Genomic DNA, 20,059 nt, shown 5'->3' with positions numbered 1-20,059 from the left:
GGGTTGGATTGCTGATTCCCAGGTTAGGTTAAGATTTTAATTAATTTAAATTAAATTCAATGTTTAAATTAAAAGAATTTAATTAATTAAGATAGCATCGATGGATCTAGTTTATCAGGAGGTTGGCACTCTACTGAAAGCAAGACAGGTGAGTGGTCTGAACATGGGTCTAACAAGTTTTGAGTTTGTGTGTGTAAGCTATTTGGAATTTTGGCGACATAGATATCTAAAATATCAGGCATTTTATGACGATATGTGGGCCAATAGGTGAAATTAGGTGGAGCGAGAATTGAGATAAAAGAGTGGTAGGCAGTTTGAAGGAGAGAGTTACCTCTAGGGTTAGAGGCACGGCAGTCCCACTGAATATGCTTAGCATTAAGGTCACCACCAGGCACCAACTATATAATTATTATTTAAGGTGGCTAGGAATTCAGTAAATTTATCCGGTGAGATTTTGTGTTTAGTAGGGCAGTATGCCGCTATGGTAATAGGTACATTGTAGAGCAGTAAGGAAACTGCACACGATTGGATATGATTTGTATGGAAGTTAGGTAATGGAGCATATGCAAGTGAAGCCCTAACAAATATGGCTGCACCAGCGTGGGCAGAGTTGTCTGGATGATTTGCACAGTATGTGGGTAGCCAGGAAAGTTAACATAGGATATTGGTAAAATGAGTTTCAGAAATAAGTACTATATCTATTCTTTTTTCCTGGAGAGTGATAAGAAGTTCGTTTCTATGGTTTTTAAGTCCATTAGCATTACATAGAAGGATTAGGAGGGAGTTAGAGATGTATGAATTATTTATCATTTTTGGATTCTATAAGTTTAGTGATGACAGTGTTCAGAAGGGTTATTAAGGGGTTAACTATTGATAATATTGGTGACTTGTCTAACAGAATGACCAATTTCTTCAATTGCTGCTGAGATTTCAGAAACGGGAGTCAATGGTTGGAGATTTCTTAACACTACTCTGAAAGCTTTATCAGATTTTAATTGGTATGTATGATACTCTGCATTATTGTCTTTCAGAAAGTGGATTATTTTACGATAGTTATCAGGGGTGTCAAGCTGGAGTTTAAGATGCGAAGACGTTGACTTAAAGCTGAAGCTGTCTGGGCCAGTGATAACAGCTAGTTCGTTGGATAGTTCGAAAAAATCTTTTACGCCTTTAACGAATATCGGTGGTGGCAGATCTACTTTCTTTTGTGTATGTGTGGTAGAGTTCACGGACCCCTGACTTTGTGTGTCAACTTCAACTGGATTGTTATCGTTAGATTTTGTGGATTAGGTCTCATTATCTGCCAGGACAGAGTAGCGATTAGGAGAGACTTGATTTCTTGGTAACAGTAGTAGCGGAGGAGTTAGCGGTGTTAGAGGGGGTCGTCGGCGAAGAAGGTAGAGAACGTTTATTATTTGTTGATTGTGACTGTGGGTTGTTATATGTGTTTATATTACTCGTATTAACGACTGCTCATAATTATTTTTATAGGCGGCACGGTGCGTGCACCCGAAGGTTTGTTATTGGTAAGCATAGTTATCCGAGTCCAAAGGTCAACGTAAGCGACGTTGCCTTGGTTAAGTCTCGACAATCTATAATTTAGTAGTTGGTTAAATACAGTATTTTAGAATTAGTAGGTATTACAGTTTATATTACTAATATTCACTTTTCCCGGTGAAGAGGAAACTGAAAGTTATCTTTGGGTACGATTTCACTTCTGTTGTGGTAGGACTGAGACAAATGTTTCGAGATAAACAGTAATCATATCGTTGTACGAAAAAGCGAAAAAAAAACGTGACCGCACTCGACGGCTGTCCGCAGATTATCATACTATCCTAGTTCTTATCAGTATCTCAGAAAATTAAATGATACGTTTCACAGAAAACAACTTAGGTTGTTCTTGTAGTGTGTAATATAAAATATATTGATAATACGTACCATTACGGACTGAAAAAATAATTTTTAATTAACTTACAACTCTTTAAGTATATCCATTTTTCATAAATAGATAATATGCATATTTGCTATTCATAGAGTTGGCGGTATTTTCGGTATACCGGTGAGTCACCGGTATTTCGATCTACCGGTATTTTAAATACCGGCTTCTTACACTTACCGGTATACCGGTCTTTCGGTATTTACCGTTTGATGGGTATTTATCGAATATTCGGTATGTACCTACTAATTACTATTTACTACGATTTACCGAATTTACGGCTGTAGTATAACACTACGTTACCCGTATTTTGTAAACTTTACCGGATCGTTGGTGGGACACGCTACGCGGGATCGGCTTGTTTACACTTTAAAATGATCGGGAATTTCCCCAAAAACCTAGTCTGTTATCGCGACAACGCGCTTACGTTCTAGGAATAGAGCGAGTGAAGCGACCAACAACTCCACCACCCGCGAACCAGACCAGTCATTCTTAGTAATATTTATATAATATAATAATATGTTTATGGGCCGCCGTGACCGAGAGTGTTTTGGACGTTTTGGTTTTACTGTTTTAGTCATTTGACTTGACGTGTTATAATTATTAAGATTAATACCGTGGTACACTGTAATAATTAAATAAATAGTGTGCGTAAGTGCGTTTTAATCACTTTTTCACGTTGGTGATTGTCGTATGCTATATGCCATATGCGGTGTGGATACGTGGATTGACCGGATTCCAGACTCCAGTTTTTGTATAGTAAGAATGTAATTACTATTATTATTTACTATTATGTGTGTAGCTCGTTTAATACTTTGCATTTGTTTTTAATTAATTTAATACAATGAACTGCATGTATTTTCTAATTTTATTTAAATTTGTTTATATGATAATATAGTCGATATAATACTGTAGCAAAATGAGGACCAAATCAAAAATTTGGAACTACTTTGAAAAGTAACCTAATGAAGGCCTTTGCTTAGAATGTGGTGAGAAAAAAAATAGTAAAGGTGGAAATACAAGCAATTTAAAGTCTCATTTGCGTTACAGACATCCAAATTTATACTTGGAATACATACAAATTGATGAGTAAGTGTTATTTTTTTTTTTTAAATGATTGTGAGTGTATAATGTTAAATAAATTGAAATTTTGTAATTAGTAATTAATTGGTACTTTGTTTTTAAAGAAATAGTACTATAACATCTACTGCAAACACTGAAGAAGTTTTGCCAGTTTTGGATGAATGTGTTGATGATCCTTCAACTTTGAGTAAAATAAATTGTGATACACCAAATAATGAAGGTAGGTAATATTATGTTACTACTTATTAGTAATCAGCAAGGATGGAGATTTAAATTTAATTATTTATGTCTTGTAAAAGTCAAGAACAAAATTATTGCATGATAATATTAAAAGATTTTATCAAATTACAACTCCATACTACCTAGGTCGTTAAAACCTTTCAAAACGCCATAAATCATAAAATCATTAGGAATCATAAAACTTATTTTGGCATTAGGTATAAGAACAAATATAATATTTAATATATTATTTAATGGCTATCATTTTATAATAATTAATATTTTAATAATAATTCTTAATTTTCAATATAATATTCTTTAAATATTTAATAAATAATTTTGAACTTTGCAGAAACTAACTTAAAAAGAAAAATTGGAACTTTGAAACAAAGCAAATTAAAAGTAATTTCTCCTTTAGACAAGAAAACAATTGAAAAATATAAACATGCCATAGGTATTTGGATGTGTTCTGATATGCAGCCTTATAATTCAGTGGAAAAAAAAGGATTCAAACATTTATTATCAGTCTTATGTCCAAACTTTGAATTACCCAGCAGGAAATACTTTTCTGACCATAAGATTCCTCAAATGTATGAAATTGTAAGAAACGGTATAAAGGAAAAATTAAAACAAGTGTCATACATTTCACTGACAACGGATTGCTGGACATCAGTAAATGGATATCCGTTCATAGGATTAACAGCTCATACTATTAATAACGAATGGAAAATTGAAAGTTTTTGTTTGGCGTGTACCTCTTTGAATGTTGATCACAACAGTGTTAACATTAAAAATAAGATAAAATAAATTTTGATTGACTGAGAAATTGATGAATCTAAAATTGCAGGGATAACAACAGATTGTGGAAGTAACATTTTAAAAGCCATGGATAGTTTATCGTTTAACCACGTACCTTGTTTTGGGCATGTCTTAAATACAGGGGTAACCAATGCATTTGCTTTACCACCTGTTAAGTTTTGCTCAGATAATGCAGTAAAAGTGCGATCAATTTTTCATTACAGTCCCAAAATGAAACGTTCTTTGTTAAATGCCCAGATTAATTTAAATCTTCCACCTTTAGTAGCTCCATCTTCATCTGACACTCGTTGGTGGTCTTTACTGCCATGTTTAAACTTTATAAAAACACAGCATGAAGCATTGCGTACAATACTAACCACTTCTAAACACCAAAAGATTTTACCTACCTTTAACCACTTACAATTAATTGAACGTTTGTTATGTATTTTGAATCCATTAAAACAACTAGGTGAAGCTACGGCTTCAGAAAAAAATGTAACAATATCTTCATTATGGCCCATATATCAGCAGTTAAAATTACAATTTTGTAAGCAGATAAATAAAAGTTATTCACAAAGTGTATCTATTAATGAAGAAGCTGAAAATAATTCAGCTCCCTTGTTTCCTGACACGCAAGAAAGTATACTTGATAGTCAACCTACAGTAGAAGAAACTTCAGACTTCTTTTCTCAGATAAATGATGATTCTATAGAAGATTTTGAAGAGCAAATTTTAAGTCTAACATTAATTCAAGCATTAGACCATGTTGAACAATTGGTATCTGATGCTATATTTGGAAAACTTTCTAACCGTTTCAACGAAAATATTAGAACCAAACAATTAATACAACTAACATCATTTTTGGATCCTCGCTATAAATCTTGTTAATTGGTTATGAGTTCTATATGGTTAAGAAACGACTTGCCGCAGAAATGGAACTTAATTGTATGAAAGCTGTCGACCCAAGTTCATCACCACCATCAAAAAAAAAAAGTTATTCTGGTAATTTTAATAGTTTGTTTATGTAATAAAAAATAATAATTACTTCTTTATCATTCATAGGTATAGCTTCATTTTTGAGTTCAAGTTTACCCTCTAATTCTGCTTCAAATGATGAAAATATTTTTGAAACTGAGATTGAAAAATACAACCAAATGCCCAAGGTAGATTTGGATACAGATCCTCTAAACTGGTGGAAAATATTCAATTCAGAGTTTCCAAACATATCTCGGTTAGCAAAAAAGTATCTATGCATCCAAGGTACTAGTGTACCATGTGAAAGGTTGTTTAGCTATGGAGGAAATGTTATTACAAACAAACGGTCTTTGCTGTCTGAAGCCCATGCTGAACAATTAATATTTTTAGCAAAAAATTCCCATTTTTTGGTAAATTAAACGACTTCCTCTTAATAACATTTAATTGATATCATTTATATTTTAATGTTATTTTAATTGTACTCTATTACAATAATGTAAGATGTGGCAGAAGAAAATTTAAACTATGTAATAAGGTAGTAGGTACATGCTAAGGATTATGATTTACCTACTTACTAGTTGAACTTAAATCGAAATGTTTTTTTATATTTGTTAAGATAATATAAATATTGTATTAGTTAGCATATTTAATTAATTTCAATTGTAAGTAATTATAACTGTAAAGAATACATTTTTACTGTTGAAATATGAATTAATAATCAGATAAGTAATTTATGTCTACAGTTTAACTACCATGATTCTGTTTAATAAACATTTAAAATAAATACATAATATACCTATTAACTAATTTAATTAATTATACTTATCTAATAAAAATAAAATCAATAAGGCCAATTAATTCTTGCATTTTTATTATTTATTGTAAATTGATTTTTAGAAAATTAAATGATACGTTTCACAGAAAACAACTTAGGCTGTTCTTGTAGTATGTAACGAAAAATATATTGATAATACGTACGAAGAAGAACTGAAAACAATAATCTTTATTTAACTTACAACTTTTTAAGTATACCTATACATTTTTCATAAATAGATAATATGCATATTTGTTATTCATAATTATAAAAATTCTAGATTTTAAGAAAAATAGTGATTCAAATTGCTATAATGTGTATTCTAATTGTAAAAACTAATTTATCATATTATATATTACGATACAGTGAATTCAATCAATTAAATAAAACTACCTATCTAAATTAATCAAAACGATATCCTGACACGTACAATAGTAATTTTGGACTTGTTCGGGAATGCAGGTATAAAGTTAATTTTCTCCTGGAGTAGTTTAACGTGCTTAATTGTTAAACAGATTTAATTTTTTTTTTTACAGAATGTTATTTCGTTATGCATTTATGAGATGAAGAACATAAGAAATTGGGAATATCCGTCGTCATTAATTGTTTTGTTTGTTGAGAAGGTGTAAAATTTTATTGAACTTTTAATTAATGAATTTTAAAAATAAGTTTGGGTCCATAATTTGTCAACAATTGATTAATGTAGTGTTCGTGTTCATCATGAACTTAAATGAATTACAATAAGTAACTGTATATCAGTTGTCATTTGAGCATTCCAGAAGAAAAGAATGTAGAAATGTCATATTTATAATAATTAAAAAATATACTTACAAAATGAGTCTGTAAAAAATATATATATTATATACAATGGTCATTTTAAGTCATAAGTTATTGCATTTAAAAAGATATTGAAAATCATTTAGTTTAAATTTATACAAAATTCATCAATATGACCAATATTTGCAAATTTAGTTGAAAATTCATAAAGTCTTAAGTTTAAACTTTTTTTTTTCGTACATGATTTCTAATAAATGTATTAACTAATAATAATAACAATAACATATTTGAATGTGATTCAAACTTTGTTGACATTAATTTTTAGTGTAAAAGAAATATTTTTGTTTCTGTCAATAAACTTGTAAAAAAATTGTGTACAAGATCTCAAATAAACTGATATTTTGGCTGTTGAATAATATAAGTTTTTAATATTTTATTCATGGATTCTGGAAACTTAGACGTTATAGTATATGCTAATGCATTTTACAATACACAATGAAATTTTCAAAACATTTGATTGATTAATAGCTAATTAATTATAATTTAATAATTCAATTAATAATGATACTAATATTTTGACGATCATAGTTATGTTAATTACAAACGTTGCTTATATATTTATACTTTATGTTACCGATTAATATCGGCTATGGATATTACCATATACTATTCATACTACAATCCTATTCAAACCATTCAACATAATTTGAGTATTGATTTAAAGTTATATCAATGATATAATATTGGTAATATACATATATATTTATATATATATTATACATATATATTTCTATAATAACTGACAATGTCTCAAAATCCCAATTGATACAGATTATGTAGTAAATGCATCATATCGCGTTAAAAGATCATTAAATAATTTAACCAATACAATTTCAATATTTATAAATTACATTACAAACTACGGATTATAATGGATCACACAGAAATTAAAAATAATAAAAACAAGGAATCTAAATATCTCTATAAACAGTTCAAGTAATTGCAGAATATATTCAAAATGTCAATAAACTTGATATATTAGGTTAATTATTTAGATTTATCATCGATTTTTTATCTTAAGCTCAAGTTGTATCACAGACTTACTAGCTATCAGCAATTACGATATACATCCATGCTACACTCATCACATCTTCTGAATTAGAAGATTTATAATACATATAGGTACAGGGTGTCCCGTGAGGATTTACCCATTGCAATATCTCCCGAAATAATGGTGATATCGAAATTCTGGTCATGTAATAAGACTCACGGGGATAAGAACTACAATTATATCATATTTTAATTGATTTTAATGTTTGGTAAAAAAGTTAAATAATATATTTTTTTATTTAATCATTTCCAAAAAATTAAAGATAGCCATTTTTTAGAGTTTAATTTTATGAAGATATTGACGTTTCAAAATTTTATTTTCATTAATCTCCCGATTTTTAATATTTTTTTTAGTTTCGAGAAAAATTTCGAATTATTTAACACCGTATAATGTTATCAAACATGTGACCAGCCACGCCGTGCTCATTACCATACAGCCGGCCGAATACCTTACATGTTCCTAATAGTTATAAATTATAATCATATTTTATTTCTTCAAAACTAGAAAAATATTAAATATCAGGAAATTAATGAAAATAAAATTTTGAAACGTCTATATTTTCAGAATGGCTATCTTTAATATTTTTGGAAATCATTAAATAAAAAATATATTTTTTACATTTTTTTACAAAAAAATTAAAATAAATTAAAAACTGAAATAATTGTAGTTCTTATCCCTCTGAATCTTATTATAAAACCAGAATTTTATTTATTTTATATCTCCATTATTTCGTGAGATATCACAATTGGTAAATCCTTTCTGGACACCCTGTATATGTATTCTACAACATATTGTTGCATTAAACGTGAATAAAATACGGAAAAATATGTTTACCATTTTTTTTTAAATCTTTGAACACCAAAATAATCATGTCTTACTTTGTTTTTTGTTAATTTATCTTAAGTACTTTGAATAATTATTAAAAGTATTTTTAATTTTATCATCAATTAAACTAATTATGTGTAATTTTTTAATGACAAATTACCCCAAATGTGAAAAACATAATTATTTTTAGTGTTTCCAAACAGATTATCATACTATCCTAGTTCTTATCAGAATCTTACATTTTAAATGATACGTTTCACAGAAAACAACTTGGGTTGTTCTTGTAGTATGTATCAAAAAATATATTGATAATACGTACCACAATGTACTGAAAACAATAATATTTAATTAACTTACAAAGTTACAACTCTTTAAGTATATCAATTTTTCATAAATAGATAATAATATGCATAATTGCTATTCCTAATTTTAAAAATTCTAGATTTTAAGAAAAATAGTCATTCAAATTGCTATAAAGTGTATGCTAATTCTAATAAATAATTTATCATATTATATATTACGATACAGTGAATTCAATTAATCAAAAAACCTACGTATCTAAATTAGTCAAAACGATATCTTGACACGTGCAATAGTTATTTTGGATTAGTTCGAGAATCCAGATATAAAATTAATATTCACCCGAAGTAGTTTAATGTGCTTAATTGTTAAACAGAATTAAATATTTTTTTTTTACAGAATGTAATTTCGTTATGTATTTATAACATGAAGACAATAAGAAATTGGGAATGTCCGTCGTCATTTATTGTTTTGTTTGTTGAGAAGGTATAACATTTAAGGGAACTTTATTTAATGAATTTTAAAAATTAGTTTGGGTCCTTAATTAGTCAACAATTTACTAATTTAGTGTTTGGGTTAATCATGAACCTAAATGAATTACAATTACTGTAAAGACCAATTAGTATTTTCATTTCTTAAGTGTGTAGACTGTAGGTATCAGAGTAATAAATGATACTAATATCTCGACAGTCATAGTTCTGTTAATTGCAAATGTTGCGTATATATTTATACTTTATGTCACTGATTAATATCGGATATGGATATTACCATATACTATTCATACTACAATCCTATTTACACCATTCAACATAATGTCTTTATTGATTTAAAGTTAATAACAATTATATAAAATTTGTAATATATTTCTATTCTAACTGACAATATCTCAAAATTGCAATGGTTACAGCTAATATAGTAAATTCATCATTCCCTGTTAATATATCATTAAATAATTTAACCAATCAATATTTAGTCAAATTACATTACTACAACGTATTATGATGCATCTCACAGAAATAAAACATTAATAAAAAAAGCGGGTAAGGGGATGTCGCTCTGCCGTACATTAGGTGGTGGGATAGACCTTTGACTTGGGTAGGTTAGATTTGAATGCAATGATAGGTATCATTGTATACGAAAAACGATTCTGAACGGAAATGATTTGTCAGTTAAGGATAATATATTACATTTAAATATTGTCATATAACCTAAAACTTTGTTATTTTTAAATCATAGTGCCTAATTATTATTTCTTTGTTTTGTTTTATATACTTAATGTTATCTTTGTATTATCACATGTCTATCAGTTTTCATATTGTGTTAATTCTTATATTTTATTGTTTTTCTTTCTTTGTTAAAGGGCTTTGGCCCGTTGATTTTTATATAAATAAATAAATAAATAAATATTCTAATTTTAAACAAATTTTTTATTTTTCAATTAGGACGCATTTTGCATATGGCATGGTTAATCAATTTTTTCAAAAACATTGCATTTAGTTATTAATATAAAATATAAATGATAAAATTATCACAAAAATCGAAAATTTCAGTTGTCTATAAATAACTCAAAAAAGTCAAAAATTTATGAAAATTAAACTGGATATAGACAACAATATCATAAACATTTGGTGAAAATTGCATGTATTTAAAATGATTAGTTTTTGAATTACAACCGATTTGGTCGAAAACTGGTTTTGCGTAAAAATTCCCGTTTTTCTATCACTTTCTTTTTGTTTTTCTCGATTTTTTTGTAAACTGTTGGAAAATATTTACTTTTGACCTGTATAATGCACCAATGATATTCACTTTTACATCAGAAACAACCCCCAAAGTTTGAAATTGAAGTATTATTTCGACTAGTTATGCTGTACAAAGACACACACACAAAAAAAAAAACACATCGTTGTAAAATCAATACATTCATCACTTCGTTCAGAATTTAAAATAAAAAAACCAGGACTCTAAATAACTCTATAGAAAGTTCAAGTAATTGCAAAATATATTCAAAATGTCAATAAAATTGATACATTAGGCTAATTATTCAGATTCTTCATCGATCTTTTATATTGAGCACAAGTTGTATCACAGACTTACTAGCTATCTGCAATCACGATATACATCCATTCTATACTCATCACATCTTCTGAATTAGAAGATTTTTGTCGCGTTCAGCTCTTAACAAAAATATATAATATGTCAAGTTAAGGTTGCCTTCACGACTGGCCGTAAGGAGAAAATGTTTACAGCGCTAACGGCCTGAATGATAAAAGAAGTATAGATCACCAGAATATAATATATGGGATTTGAAGCAAAAACCAAATTTTTAAAAGGGGTATTTGATAATAATGTATAACAATATGAATAGCCCTGCTGTCTCAACAATTGATTATAATGTATGATAATATAAATAAAAATGCAATATAAAAATGTATATGTGCTTGATTAGCACTATTTGAGCACTAAATGAATATAGTATACAAATGTGCCTTAGTCGGCCAGCCTATACAAATGAATATAAATAAATAATAAATGCGCCTCAGACGGCCAGACTATACAAATGAATATAAATAATAAAAAGGCCTCAGACGGCCAGTGTAAAAATGAATACAATATAAAAAATGAATATAATATAAAAAATGAATATGATATAAGAAATGAATATGCCTCAGTCGGCCAATACAAGGATGAGTATAATATTATAAAAGTAGCCAATTGGCACAAAATATAAAATGCTAATACTATAATAATACTATACAAAAAAAAAAATACTCACAAAATCAGGGCTTGGAACCGAAATTAAAAATACCGGTATTTTAACCGGAACCCATTGAAAATATTGGAACTGGAACCCTTTTTCGATTTTCCTAGGAACGTAAACCGGAACCGGAACCGATATTAATCGGAAGATAATTTTTCGGTTATAGTTTTATTTATTCTTAAAATTTGGTTGTACTTTATACGGGAAATTATAATTGTACATTTCTATAATCTAACAGTTCCAGGAAATAATAAAATATGAGCATTTACTAAAATGAATATATAAATATTGTTATTTGCCCGTTGGTTTGTAAAGCATGTAGTTATGATTATTTCCATATATTTTATAACTTATAAATAGTTTTGTATTCAATTTCTTGTAATGTAAGTTGATGAATGATGTCTAAAAATATAAAATAATTATTAAAACGATGAAAATACACACCCGTATAAATTGTTATCAGATTGTGACAAGGACTAATAATTAATATTATATAATGGTATACATATACATATTAAATATAATTTCTGAACAGTTTCTTATAATAATAAAATATGACTGATGGGCGGATAACCAATAATTTTTAATATCGCAATATGCAATATTCGTTTATTCTCATTATAAGCTATCGATTAAAGTGCACAATTGAATATTTGAATTTTGAATACCTTTATTTTTATTGACCATTCGAATAACACTATCGAATTATTGGATGTTTTTAAAACAAAATAGTAAATTTACTAAGTCCTTTAAGTTTTAACCCAATAAGCCTACTATAATTTGATTTTATCATTTTCGATAATTATAGGTAAATGCGTAGGCACAATTTCAACTTTTGACTTGGGGGGGGGGGGGCTGAATATATTAAAGGCAAGCTGACCATTGCAATATAGCATTTTAAAATTGTATGTCATAGGATTTTGGGGGGGCTGCAGCCCCCTCCACCTAGTTTGCGCCTATGGGTATATGAATTAAGTTTATACTTGTTTTTTTTTACTTTTTGAAATAAAAAATTAACCTATAAATACCGGTATTAACCGGTACCAGAACCGAAACCTTAATTCTGTAATTTTAAGAACCGGAACCAAAACCGGTACCGAATTTTTATTTTTTTGAAGAACCGAATTGGAACCGAAACCGAAAAAATCATAAAGGTTCCAAGCCCTGCACAAAATACAATACAGGCGGTTACTTCAATCGGTGGATTTCATCCCACGCGACCGTGCCGGGAACGTAATATAATACCTACATAAAATATTATAATAACAATATAAACCGCAAACGTGCGACCGCTTTAAAGTAACCGCTGACGAGCAAGCCACAGGAACAATATATATCAAAAAACCAATACAAATAATGACCACTCTGCTGGAAAAAATAAAATATAATAGTTGACTAATAAATGATTTTACGAACGATACTATACCAGAAAAAATATCAACAAAACTTGAAAAAGTGGATGAAATGTACAAACAGTCAACAATACAGGGGCTCTGCACACGTGTTTTTGGAAACGAAAAACAATCACCAACGAATTATAATGACGTCTTCAAAACGAAGAGTAAAAACAAAAAAAAAAGGAGAGCCGGAGCTGGTGCGTTCAGGCTTTTATAACCTTTGCTGCGGGCAGTGTCATCGAGATACAATAAAATAATAAGTTTAGCACAATAGTTGAAGACACTGACCACAGCAAAGACAATATAAAAAATATATAGTTAACGAACGATTAAATTATAAACACAAAACCGCGCTAAATAAAAATATAATAAAAATTAAGAAATATTACGAAAAATAACGGATTGTCGCACGCCGCCCAATATCAGCCTGATAACAGATACACTATCACAAGCTGACAGTGGGACAACCGGACAACGTACGCAGTCCCGCCACACGATCGCGCTACTATTTAAATTTTGTGAGCGCAGTGAACAATTTTCAATACATATATAATATGTATTTTATAACATAATATTGCATTAAAAGTGAATAAAATATGGAAAAATATATTTACATTTTTCTAAATCTTTGAATACCAAAATAATCATGTCTTACTTTGTTTTTTGTTAATTTATCTCAAGTACCTACATTGAATAATTGTTTATGGTATTTTTAATTTTATCATCAATTAAACTAACTAGGTGTAATTTTACCTAACCAAACAGATTATCATACTATCCTAGTTTTTATCAGAATCTCACATTATAAATGATGCGTTTCACAGAAAACAACTTAGGTTGTTCTTTTAGTATGTAACAAAAAATATATTGATAATACGTACATTTAAGGACTGAAAACAACAATGTTTAATTAACGTACAACTCTTTAAGTACCTATATCCATTTTTCATAAATAGATAATATGCATATTTGCTATTCATAATTATAAAAATTCTAGATTTTAAGAAAAATAGTCATTCAAATTGCTGTAATGTGTATTCAAATTTTAATTACTAATTTATCATATTATATATTATACGATACAGTAAAATTAATTACTGAAATAAAACAATCCATCGAAATTAGTCAAAACGATGTCTTGACACGTACAATAGTAATTTTGGACTAGTTTGAGAATCCAGATATAAAGTTAATATTCTCCTGGTTTCATAGGCGTACGCAAAGTTTTAAGTCGGGGGCAGCGAATATTTTTACCGGCCCATACATGATGGGTATTAAGTTAAAATTTTTAAGCTCAAAATCAAAATTAAACCTTTGACCTTTAAATAAAAATATTTTAAACGATATTATCATTGGTTAATCATAGATTGTTTTTGCTCAACACCGGTTACCATATCAAAATTAAAAATACATCAAATATCAATAACACGTTATTCTTTATTATTATAATACGGTTATATTATTATGTTATGTTATTATTATATAGTTCGGCCCATACAAATATATTCAAACCGTCCAGGGGCAGCAAGAGCACACCTTGCTGCCCCTGTCCGCACGCCTATGCCTGGTTTAGTTTAATGTGCTTAATTGTTAAACAGAATTAAATTTTTTTTTTTACAGGATGTAATTTCGTTATGCATTTATGACATGAAGAAAATAAGAAATTGGGAATGTCCGTCGTCATTTATTGTTTTGTTTGTTGAGAAGGTGTAAAATTTAAGTGAACTTTTAATTAATGAATTTTAAAAATTAGTTTGGATCCTTTATAAGTCAACAATTTATTAATGTAGTGTTTGGGTTTAACCTAAATGAATTACAATATTACTGTTCGCGTCAAACAAATTATACGCTGACGTGCATGACAACCAGTCTACTTATCTTACCTACCTTCTTAATCGTTTCCCTTCTCCTTCATGCACCACTCCGTGATTAATTGTTTAATTATTATAATTGTGTTTTTTGTTTATTTGTTCTCTTTGGTTTATATTTTATCTATGTAAATTATTGATCAGTTTTGTTGCCGTATTAATTATTATTATTATTTGTTTTTATTCTGCGGCCAACGCCCATTATTATCTGTAATTATTATTTTTTTATTTTTCTTGTTTTTTGGCTTCGACCTATCTGCCGCTGTGACGTCTTGTTTTTTTGTGTGTGTTCGCTATTAAAGCATTTAAGCATCACCAATTTTTGTCTTATTGTTAATCGCCAGTACGGCATCAATTTTGTATTTGTCCTCGCCATTGCGGCAAGTTGTACCAAATGTACTTACGTCATGCGCTAGTAAAGCCATATTTATTGAACAATATACTCCACCACACCACCCATAAGTGAGTCATTATTTTATTCCTATATTCTCCTCGCACACGTCTCGCAAAGTCAACTCGACGTTCTGAGTTAACGAGGTTGGTCTCCGTGCCGCCGTCGATACCACGTCAGTCGTTGATGAGTGTTTGCCGGCACGCATAAGTCCGCCAGCACCAGCCGTGGTGTGTGAGAGGCCGCCCTGGACTTCGACCATCTCCAGTGACGTCTCCGCGTAAGTCCGCTAGCACCCGGTGTGGTGTGAGTGAGGCCGCCAAGGCCGTCTAGTGTCCATCACCCACCTCAACACGCACTGTCCTCATCATCTCAAGACTTCAGTAGTGTTAAGTTTAGTTTAAGTCTTGTCCCTGGTGTTGTAAGCTCTGTGGTCATTGCACCAGACCGGATCGACCACAGAGACCCCCGCCCATAAATAAACTGTTATATCCTCTTTCCCATTGTATATGATCTCCTGTCCACGTCGCCGTTGTCGTAGTGCTCTTCATATTGCCTATAACACGGAGTATAAGGCGTCGGCTTTTTAGTTGCCTACCTACGCCCCGCAACAGAGTATTAATACTCAATTCGCTCTCGGACGTTATCGAGTGGTCCTTCGGATAGCCCAAAATTGTTGGGCGCGTACAATTACTGTATATCAGTGTTTCCAAACCGGTGGTCCGTGGGGTAGTCATAGATGGTCTATATATAATATATATAGATAGATTATTATGTGCTCTATACGGTTATACCATTTTACAGTAATATAAGGTTATCTTATCGTTGTTAATGCTGATACTAATCAGCATCAATGACACTAGTCATTAGATCATGACGACCAATAAGTATTTTCAATTTTTAAGTGTATAGACTGTAGGTATCAGAGTAATAAATAATACTAATATTTCGACGATCATATAGTTATGTTAATTACAAACGTTGCTTATATATTTATACTTTATGTCACCGATTAAGACAAGTTATGGATATTGATTCAGTATGGGACGTTATTCGTTTGATTACCACGCATTAAATTTTTAAAGAAATTAAAAGTTTATAGTTTGGTGTTGATAAGTGATTTTTTTTTTTAAACCTAGTCGGACTTGGTCAGGAATATGTCACGGGAGAAGGAATATGATGATTGTTATATTAAATATGGATTCACTGAAATTGAAATAAATCAAGCAATAAGACCTCAGTGTGTGATATGTACTGTTGAACTTATAGTATAATGATAACAGCAAAGCTACAGCAGCATTTGAATACGGTTCATCCTATTCTCAAAGGCCGACCACACGATTTTTTTGAAAGAATATGTAAAAGCTTAAAGAATATGAGACTTGGACTAAGTTGGGCAAGTGTCGCATTGTCACAAGTACTAACTGCATCATTTTAAATCTCCCAATTGATTATTAAGTCAAAAAAAGCACACGGTATCGGTGAAACATTAATTAAGCCTTGCTTGATGCTAATAGCTGCAAACATTTTCGATGAAGATACCAAGATAAAGATTCAAAATATGCCACTGTTCAATAATACAGTAAAGGCACGAATTTGAAATATGTCATACGATGAATCGGCAAGCGTTAGCTACAAAAACATTACCAGAAGAATAAGCTTATGTTTTGAGATTAGCAATAAAGTTAGTGAATTTTGTGAAATAGTTTATTATTATAATAGCACACAAATATGAGATACGTAAAATAAAAAAACAAAACAATTACGTACAGTTTACATCTATAATAAGTTAGAAATAATATTTAGTTGACAATATTAAATTTATAAACATTTACAATTCACAATTACAAGTTAATTTGATTATGGTTTTATTGAGGATGAGATCAATAAACTGTTATAAGAACAATTTATAAATTAAAATAAATAAAAAAAGTAACGATAAAAAGTTGCTTGCATACAGCCATAGGTACTAGTATACGATAGTGTATGATGAATGAAACCTCGATTAATATTTAGAATATTTTTTCAGAAATCTTTCTGAACATGTAGGTGTAATACGGTTGGATAATAACAAACACACGTCAAATTATGAAACTTAATTGCGGTTAACGCTTTATTACACAGATTAACAGTTGTACGTTGATAATCAGCATAATGTTCCGGCGACAACAGACTCGAGACAAAAGTTACCCGCCATCGTCTCTCGCCTCCGGGCCGGTGGCTGCCTCGACGGTGGCGGCCAGACCGGTTGGCGGTTGCGATAACGACCGCGACAAACATGGTAATTAGTAATTAATAATTATTATATATTTTATTTGACCAATTTAAATGAAATCGTAGACTGTAATAAGATTTATTTATAATCAACATTATTACGTACTATAGTTAATATTGTATTATAACAATTTATCATTATTATTAAATATTAATCCTTGTCAGTTGGTCGTAATCCGCAAAATGTCATTTATTGTCAATCCAGAATATTGTTACTTTACATTTTTACAAGGAAAAATTTTTAAACTGGTATTTTAAATTTAAATCTATATTTAAAGTTAGAGTATGTATTGGCTGATAACTTCTTAACATTTTATAATATATTAGCAAAAGGTAAAATTTTTGGTAAATTTGAACAATTATTTTTGTGGAATTTTTTATCATTAATACTGAATTTAATTAATAAAAAACTGAATGAAATTATGAGTAAAATAGATACATTTACTATCAAATATTAATAAATAATGTGCAAACAACTCAGTCTTTATGTGGCGTTGCCACAGAAAAAATTGGTATATGACGTGTGTATAATAAACTATTTCGTCTGTACATTTATCCTATATTATAAACAATTTTACCTCAGACATTATCCTTCAAACATATTTACCGTGGACATTTTTTCTCTGACAATATTACTTTGATTCTTAAAGATTATTGGTCTACCATTTAAGTCACCCTCGGAAAATTTAATTATATTAAGAAAGCGATACACACGCGTCTGTTGTCTCCGTCTAACAAATGTATAACATAACAAAAACATTTATACGGGAAAGAACCACTCAGGCTGTAGTGGAAAGCAAGACTCCAAATTTATATACAATAAAGTTAAGAACATTATCTGGGAAATATCGTTTGTATTTATTTTTATACCACCTATAATACGAAAAAAGTTCTTATTGTTTCAAAATCCAATATTTTTGTGTTTTTCAAACTTGAATAGCTTTTTTGTATAGTTCTGATGTCGAAAAAATAAATACGATATTTCATAGCCGAAATTCTCTTTTTTAGGTGGTAGAAATTTCGTTTCTTATAGTAATGCCTGTAGTTTTGTTTCTTTCCGGTGCAAAACAGCTTTTGCTATGATTTACATTTATAAGGCGAAGACAGCATTATATGGGGGTGGCGTCCTCTTAACAGAAAATGGAAACGTTATTCACAAGAGTACATAGGTCATAGTTTAATATAATATTTACAAACACAGTAATCAGTAGTTTGAACCACAAAATAGAGACTTCAGCAGTCAATTGTAGATTTTTAAATTATAAATTTTAATCGATTTAGTATAGTTTTATGTAATAGCTTTAATAAACTGATGGACATAGGTATTATAAAACAGTAATATTTAAATGATTATAAAACTACATTGCGTTATAAGAATTTAAAAGATTTCATCAACCAAAAAACAATGGAAATACTTACTTATGTTTCCTAAAAATTAAATACAATATTAAAAAGGTTAATTTGCATATTTCTGTGTCTGGCATTAGGGAACACTGGCTAGTATCCCTGCGAAGCCATAACGTCTTATCATAATTATGCATAGATTACATGCATTGAAATTTAAGTCCGTGATAGACAACTAAACTATCATTATATACTAAAAATGATGAAACCACCTTGAAACTATGCTATAGACAATAATTGTTCTGTGCTAAAGAGAAATCTATGTTATTATGTTATGCGTTTTATTTTACGCACGAATTAAGATTCAAGGTAAGGTTAGGTATGATTAGGTTATACAAAAATTAAAAGTTTTATTTTTGTGTTTATTTAATTATGAATCAGAAGAATAGCGGACAGAGGTGCATCTACAAATTTATTTTATAATTTTAAAATAATTTTCCCAAAAACCCAGAATCCTTCACACATTCTATCAGGGATGAACTTCACACATTCTACATATTATATAAATACACCAATCACTAGGCGATTTTTAGGTAGCGAACTGTCTCGTTATAACTGTCAACATTTGTTTTATTTTTTTGTATTGATAACATTGGTTTTTTTTTGGTCTAATATTCTATAATAGGGCTGGCTGTATTTTCGGTATACCGGTATTTAAAAAATCTCGGTATCCGGTATTTTCGGTATTTCAGAATACCGGTATACCGTGCTTTGGTAATTACCGTTGCTACCGAAAATACCGTGCCACGGTAATACCGAAAATACCGTGGTGCGGTAATTACCTAAAATAACGTATCCATGTAAATCATGTAATTACCGATAATACTGAGGTGCAGTAATAACTGAAAATACCGAAGTGCGGTGATTACCAAAAATACCGTACCTAGCCACTTAGCTCTTAGGACCTAGGTAATTACCGAAAATACAATACCTACGTACCTACATTTATTTTTCATTATTTTTATGTAATCTACAGTACGGTAATTTCGGTAATTATAACATCTTGATATTTTCGGTAATATTACTGAAAATACCGTATCACCGGTAATACCGTCGTTACCAGTAGTAAATAAATACCGGATACCGGTATCAGAATTTAGAATACCGCCAGCCCTATTCTATATCATAT

The 20,059-nt window shown here is 29.8% G+C and overlaps 1 pseudogene; it reads left to right on the top strand.

The window, feature by feature from the left end:
- The first annotated feature begins 3,700 nt into the window (after positions 1 to 3,700).
- On the top strand, positions 3,701 to 5,447 carry LOC149054991 (E3 SUMO-protein ligase ZBED1-like; annotated as a pseudogene).
- Positions 5,448 to 20,059: the final 14,612 nt, after the last annotated feature.

This window comes from Diuraphis noxia, unplaced genomic scaffold (genome assembly GCF_037042655.1).
Source record: "Diuraphis noxia isolate RWA-SAM2 unplaced genomic scaffold, SU_Dnox_SAM2 contig0005, whole genome shotgun sequence".
In the NCBI taxonomy this organism is placed as follows: Eukaryota; Metazoa; Arthropoda; class Insecta; order Hemiptera; family Aphididae; genus Diuraphis; species Diuraphis noxia.
The sequence above is the reverse complement of the archived record's forward strand: the minus strand, read 5'-3'. Positions and strand labels throughout refer to the sequence as shown.